Genomic DNA, 7,747 nt, shown 5'->3' on the forward strand with positions numbered 1-7,747 from the left:
AGTCATCTGGAATCCTAATGGATTTTCCTTTATATGTGACTTGTTTCTGTTTTGCAGCTTTCAGTATTGTCTCTGTTTTGTATGTTTAGTGTTTTTACTATGATGTGCCGTGGAGAGTAGTTTCTTTTCTGGTCCTGTTGTTTGGTGTTCTATATGCTTCTTTTGTTTGTATGGGCATGTCTTTAATTTTGGGAAATTTTCTTGCATGATTCTGTTGAAGATCTGGTCCATGCCATTATCTTGCGATTCTCCTTCCTGTATACCTATGATTCATAACTTTGGTCTTTTTATGGTGTCACACAATTCCAGCATATTCCATTCTTGTGATTTCTTAAATTTTTCATAATCTTTGCTAGAGTGGTCTAGTTCGTCCACTTTGTCTTCCAGTCTTAATACTCTGTTTTCTATTTCATTTATCCTCTTGGTGTGGCTTTCTCCTGTCGTTTCTAATTGGCTTACTGAGTGTTTCACTTCCTTCTTCATTTCAGCCTGAGTATTCTTCAATATTTCTAACTCTCTTCTGAATTCGTTCAGAAGTTTATCCCTAGCTTCCTTCGGTTCTTTCATTTCTTTGTTTGTATGTTCTTTAAATTTACTGAATTCTTTTATCATGTTTCTCATTGTTCTTTTCAGTTCCATGTCCTGTATTTTCTTTAGGAGGTTCTGATTGTACTCCTCTAGAGGACTATTGGTATTTTGTGGGAATATGTTATTTTGGTTTTTCATGTTATTATTCTTCCTCTGTGATTTTGACATGTGAATTTCTTTTTTAGTTTCTAATTCTTGAGTGAGACTAAGGCCTTCAAGTTTAGGTCTGCTTGTTTTTGTGAACCTTATGTGTCTTTGTGGTTTACTTTTTCGGCATGAAAACCTCGTTCCTCTAAGCATCCAGTTCTCTCTTTTGATTTTATATTGGAGTGGCCAGATTGCTTTTGTGTTCAGGAATTCCCACAGAGGCCCAAGTCAGATGAGGATCAGATGCTCTCAGACTTTCTCCTAAGGTCTGGATCCCTCCAGGATAGAATTTGGCCTCAGGAATTTGGGGGTTGGACTGACCTGGGAGCCAGGCCCAGGAAAGATGCTGGTCTAGGGCAGCTGGTGGCTGTGCCAGCCAGAGATGCAAAGGAAGATGGGGGTGGGAGGTGGCCCCAAGGGCCCCTGGGGACTGCACTGAGGAGCTTGTTTGGTCTGAATGCAAAGGACCAGGAAGAGAAAAGGTCAGCCCTGGAGTCCAGGAAAGAGGCTGGAGGGTTCTGCAGACCCAGGAAGACAGAGGAAGGTGAGGGCGGGGTCAGGCCCAGAGTGCCCCTGGGTACCTGAGAAGGAACTGAGTTGGTCTGGATGCACAGGATCAGGAAACAGTGGTGGTTCCCCAGGTGTCTGGGGTACCAAGAGGAGGAGGGGGACAGGACCCAGGCTAGGAGGAGGGATGGGAGGGTGAGTGAGGCTGGGGGAGTCAAGGCTCGGAGGGCATGATCAACTTACTGGGAGAGAGAAGCCTGAGGGTTGGAGAGAAGCCTGTGGGTCCTGCTGGCCCAGGGAAGCAGAGGGAGGTGAGTGTGTGGCCAGGCCCAGAAGCAGTGCTCCTGGGGACCTGAGAAGGAACTGAGTTGATCCAGATGCACAGGATCAGGAAGAGGCAGTTGTGGTTCCCCAGGTGTCTGGGGGGCCAAGACAAGGAATGGGACAGGACCCAGGCTAGGAGGAGAGAGAGGTGGGGGAGATGGGAGGGTGAGTGAGGCTGGGGAGTCAAGGTGCGGAGGACCCAATCAACTTATCCCAGAGAGAGAAGCTTGAGGGTAGGAGAGAGGCCTGCGGGTCCTCGTATTTTTTAGTTTTAAGTATATAGATTTTGCACATGTATTGTTAAGTTTATTCCTGAATTGTCAGGCCTTTGATGTCTGTTAAAATTATATTTTAAAATGTTCATTTTCTAATTGTTCATTGAATACTGTAGCAGTCACTTTTCTGTTGCTGTGATTAAACACTGTGACCAAGGGAACTTATAGAAGGAAAAGTTTTTTGGTTTACAGTTCCAAAGGGGCAAGAGTTCATCATGGTGGGGAGGCATGGGGGCAGAGGTGGCTAGAGTAGGAGCTGAAAGCAGAGATTCATATCTTCAAGCAGGAACAGGAAGTGGAGCATGACTGGAGATCTGGCAAGGTTTAAAAACTCTGTAAGCCCACCCCCAGTGATGTGCTTCCTCCAGCGTGGCCACACCAAAACCTCCCAAAACAGCACCACCAACTGGGGACAAAATGTTCAAATACTTGGAGCTTATAGGGGAAATTCTCATTCAAATCACCACATTCCACTCCCTGGCGCATATACATATATATATATATATAAAATGGGGGGATAGATTTATTTGGCTTACAGCACAATTCATCACCAAGGGAAACCAGGGCAGGAACCTGGAGCCCAGACCATGGAGGAACACTGCTTACTGGCTTGCTCTCTTGGCCTGTGCTCAGTTTGCTTTCTTATACAACACAAGACAACCTGTCTAGGGGTGGCACTGCCCACAGTGGGCTGGGCCCTTCCACCCTCCTACATCACTCAACAATCAAGAAAGACATCCACAGCTAATCCAATGGAGGAAATTTCTCAACTGAGAGTCTCTCTACCCAGGTATGTCAAGTTGACAACTAAAGCTATCTAGCACACGCTCCGCCATTTTTTTGGGGTGGGGGCATGAATGCTCCCTGAACTTGAGCTCACTGATTGGCTAGATTAGGTGGCAAGCAAGCCTCCTGTGTCCCCGCCTCCTTTTTTTTTTTTAAAGAATATTTTTATTGTTCCAAAGAGAGGCAATTTTTTTAACACATTTTCCAGAAAAAACTTGAAGCAGGTTACTTAAAAATATATATACAATGAAGTTTAAGGGTGGAAAAGTAGGGATAAGAAATCAAAGACCAAAGCTAGGCATGGTGGCACATGTCTTCAATCCCAGCACTTAGGAGGTAGAGCCTGGCAGGTCTCTGTGAGCTTGAGGCCAGCCTGATCCACTCAGTGAGCTACAGGCCAGCTGAGGCCACAGGGAGACCCTGTCTCAAAAAGACCAAAAAAGAAAAAAAATCAGAGGGGCAAAGGATCTATAAGCCAAGAACACCAAGAGGCACCTCTCTCACCATTTTGTGCATCTGTCAGGAGGTCACAGGATCTGTATTTGAGTGTGAACTTTATGGCCCAGTCTTCTGTTAATAAATCCCTACTCTATGCTCTGTTAAAAATATAATAATAAATAAAATACTAAAAAAAATCAAAGACCAAAGGATTTGCCAACATGGGGTCAACTTTGGTGGAATAATGGTTAGGTTTCCATTAGCTCTTTTTTTTTTTTAAATCCTAACTAGTTTATTGGGCTTGCTAACAGAGCATACGGTGGAGTTTATTTACAGAAGAGTGGATGCCACCCGCCCCCCATTTATAGCTGTGCAGGATCAAATATAGAGCCTGTGACTTCCCGATAGCTGCACAAAATGGCAAGAGAGGTGCCTCATGGCTTTCTCAGCTTATATATCCTTAGCCCCTCCCACACATGCAGCTAAGGTCAACGGGTGGGAGGAGTAATTGACTCCCCCCCCTGACTCCCTGATGAGCATGGGAAGGAGGAGTGACTATAGCTTGCCAGCACTGTGGTCAGAGTACACTTCAATTAACACTCCCTCCAGCTCTTACATTTTTTTTGCCAACCTCTTCTGCAAAAGTCCCTGAGCCTTGGAGGGGTTCGTAGGTGTGGGATGATCTTCCTCCCATTGTGACAAAGCACTGAACTTTCAGGTCTCTGCATTATCTGTTTTCCATGGGCTGTTGGTCCATTTCACTGAGATTCCATCTACTATAAAAACACAAACAGCAAGAAGCAAGAACATCTAAATAGCGGCTGGTATAATAACCTATGGGTGTAAACACAAATTTTTGAACTGTATTTTAACAGGTGCATCACATCCATCTAACAAAACAATTGCAGTGACTTCCCACTGGGGCCTATATCATCCCCTGCCTCAGGGGGTTGGCCTAGTCTATACTATCAGATGTGTTTCCACGCCTAGGAGTGGGCATTATATCCAATCAAAAATTTGCTGGTTGGACATATACTAGCCGCTCCACTATTGTACCAGCAGGAACATCTTGTTTGGTGTGTTGATAGTGCAACATGTGGGGTCCATCATTAAGAAGAATTACTGGGGACAGCTCTTCCCAGGCCATCTGCATATTGTCTTCTGGCACCCTGAAAGATACCCATTCAGTGGCAGGGAGTTTCTGGCTTAGTCCAAGCTTGATTTCTCCCTCTCTCATGCTCACATCATGCAGTGTCTTCGGCAATAGGGTTTTTCCATCCACTTCCAATGTACAACCAACATTATTGGCAATGGCCTTTATTATTTTGGAGACTTCTAGGGCCCCCAGGGCCAACAGCTCATAGGGGGGCAATCACCTCTGGCACTGGGATCTTTTTCATTTAACAACTGTATTCCTTCTGAAAGGGCTTTCTTCCATCCCTGTAGGGTTGCTTCTGTGCCCAAGGCTTTCCCCCACTTTGTTCCCTTTGTGTAGCCCTCCTTCTCCCCTCCCCTTTACCCCCCTTTTACATATTTCTCCCTTAGTAACATCTTTACCCTACTATTCCTCTCTCTCGGGTTCCTTCTTTCCCTTTACCCCCCTGTTTCCCTTCCATAAACCCGGTCCCTGCAGTCACATCAGGATATGCACTCACTTATAAGGATTAGGTGCTAGGATCCAGAAATGAGGGAGAACATACATCTTTTGTTTTCCTGAGTCTGTTTTACTTCACTTAGTGTCACAGTTTCTAGATCCATCCATTTACCTGCAAATTTCATGATTTCATCTTTCTTGACTGCTGAATAGAACTCCATTGTGTAAATGTACCAGATTTTCATTAACCACTTGTCAGTTGAGGGGCACTTAGGTTGCTTCCATCTCTTCACTATTGTGAAAAGAGTAGCAACAAACATGGTTGTACAAGCATCTCTACACTGGGACGAGCTCTTTGGGTATATGCCAAGGAGTGGTATAACTGGGTTATATGGTGTGTTCATGTTTAGTTTTATAAGAGCTCTCCATACTGCTTTCCATAGGGGTTTCACGAGTTTGCAATCCCACCAGCAGTGAATGAATGTCCCCCTTTCTCCACATTCTCACCAGCATCTGGTGTCTTTAGTTCTCTTGATCCTAGCCAGTCTGACTGGGATGAGATGAAACCTTAAGTTGGTTTTAATTTGCATTTCCATAATTACTAATGATGTTGAACACTTTTTAAGATGTTTCTTAACCTTTATTTCTTCTTTAAGATGGTTCTTAATCTTTATTTCTTCCTTTGAGAACTCTCTGTTTAGATCTTTAGCCCATATTTTAATTGGGTTATTTGGTTTCTTGCTTCATTTTTTTGAGTTCTTTATATATTCTGGATGTTAAACCTCTATCAGATGTGTCACTGGTGAAGATTTATTTCCCACTCTGTGGGTTTTCTCTTCATTTTCTTGATTGTTTCTTTTGCTGTACAGAAGATTTTTATTTTAAAGAGGTCCCACTTGTTGATTGTTGACCTTAATTCCTGAGCAACTTCTGTCCAATTTAGAAAATCCTTTCCTACACCTGTATCTTGTAGGTTACTTTCTAGGGCAATATCTTAACTGTAAGTTCCTGTAAAATCAAAAGACAAATTATATGCTCTCAATATACAGTGGAGCTGAATACACATTCCCATTCCAAAAGGGAGGAATGGAGGCATAGTGAGGAAATACCAGACCAAAAAAGACCAAAAACCATCAGGGTAAGCACCAAATCTAGTAGCTCCTTGTTGGACTTCTGGGACTTAACTTACAAAGGGTTTAGATGACTCAGCATCTCCAGCTTTGCCGTGTGAAACATACATCTGTCTCTTGGGCTGGTACCATTCCCTGTATGCAGCTCTCCTTGGCAGATGTCTCACAGTCTGGCACCATGAACATCTTCTTGGGGCCTCCACTGTCAACCAGGCTTTATCTTGACAGCATCATGTAATGGCCCCTATCAGAGCCTCTTGGTCTGTCAGGGTCTTCATGCATGGACACCCCTACTGCATGCTGCCTGACCTCAGAGGCTCTCAAACCATGGAGGAAGAACCCTTCACTCTTGCATCTTTCATGCCTGTAAAGCCAGCACCATGTGAATGACACTGCCAAGTTTGGCTGCAAGTTTGTGATGGATCTTGGTTGTTTCAGGATGGTGAGGAACGTGGTAAGACCAGTGGATTCCATGGCCATGAGCCCACTGTTGCAGTTCTTTGGCTGTGAAGTGAGTTCCCTGGTCAGAAGTGATGCTGTGCAGAATACCATGACAGTGGATAAGGAATCTGTAAGTCCTTGGATGGTAGTTTTGGCAGAAGCATTATGTGCAGGAAAGGAAAATTCATAACCAGATTAAGTGTCCATTCCTGTAAGAACTGTACCCTCCATGATGGAAGTGGTCCAATGAGTCAACCTGCCACTAGGTTGCCAGCTGGTAACCCTGGGGAACAGAGCCTTATCAGGGCTCAGTGTGCACTGCCTGAAGTTCTGCCCAGTGTGAAGACTTTCTTTCACCAGTGTCCTTCAGGGTTGTTCCAGAAATTGGCTGTAATGCTGCAGCTGTCCACTTCTGGGTGGTGACTGCATAGCGTACAGAACCATCTGTAAATCAAGATTGAGTCTTCTCTTTCTCAGTCAACCGATCATAGGGCACACCCCATGAAGCCATAGGTGCATGTTTGAGAATGGGAGGCATTGTAACAGGAGTAGGAACCGTAGGCATTTGGGCCTTCTTCATGTAACTTGCTTGTGCCCAATCACGCATATGCCACTTCCATTTGATAATGGATTGTTGCTGTGCATGTTCTACTTTATGGCTTGGTGGGCCAGATAACACCCAGTTCATGATGGGCAGCTCAAATTGCATGGTGACTTGGTGGGCCATTGTCAAATGTTTGGTTTCCACTAAGGCCCAATAGCAGGCTAGGAGCTGTCTCTCAAAGGGAGAATAGTTGTCTGCAGATGAAGGTAGAGCTTTACTCCAAAATCCCAATGGCCTTCACTGCGATTGCCCTATGGGCACCTGCCAGAGACTCCAAACAGCATCTCTGTCTGCCATTGGTACCTCAAGCACCATCATGTCTGCTGGATCATATGGCCCAAGGGGCAGAGCGGCTTTCACAGCAGCCTGGACCTGTTGAAGAGCCTTTTCCTGTTCCTGGTCCCACTCAAAGCTAGCTGTCTTTTGAGCCCCTTGATATATGTGACTAACACACCCCGATGAGGAATGTATTGCCTCCAAAATCCAAAGAGGCCCACTAAGCATTGTGATTCTTTCTTGGTGAAGGGGGGGGGCAAGTGCAACAACTCATCTTTCATCTTAGAAGAAATGTCTCTGCATGCTCCACACCATTGAACTTCTAGAAATTTCACTGAGGTAGAAGATTCTTCAATTTTGATTCGGTTTATTTTCCATCTTCTCATGCCCATATGCTTTACAAACAAGTCCAGGCTGTTTACTTCCTACTCACAGGATCTAATCAGCACAATGTCATCAATATAGTGGACCAGTGTAATATTTTGTGGAAGAGTCAGGCGATCAAGATCTGTCTGAACTAAGTTATGGCACAAGGCTGAAGAGTTAACATAGCCCTGAGGTAGGACAGTAAAGGTATAACTGTTGGCCTTGCCAGATGAAAGCAAATTGCTTCTGGTGGTCCTTATGAACTGGTATC

The sequence above is a fragment of the Nannospalax galili genome, unplaced genomic scaffold (assembly GCF_000622305.1).
Source record: "Nannospalax galili isolate Female #2095 unplaced genomic scaffold, S.galili_v1.0 scaffold750, whole genome shotgun sequence".
NCBI classification, from domain to species: domain Eukaryota; kingdom Metazoa; phylum Chordata; class Mammalia; order Rodentia; family Spalacidae; genus Nannospalax; species Nannospalax galili.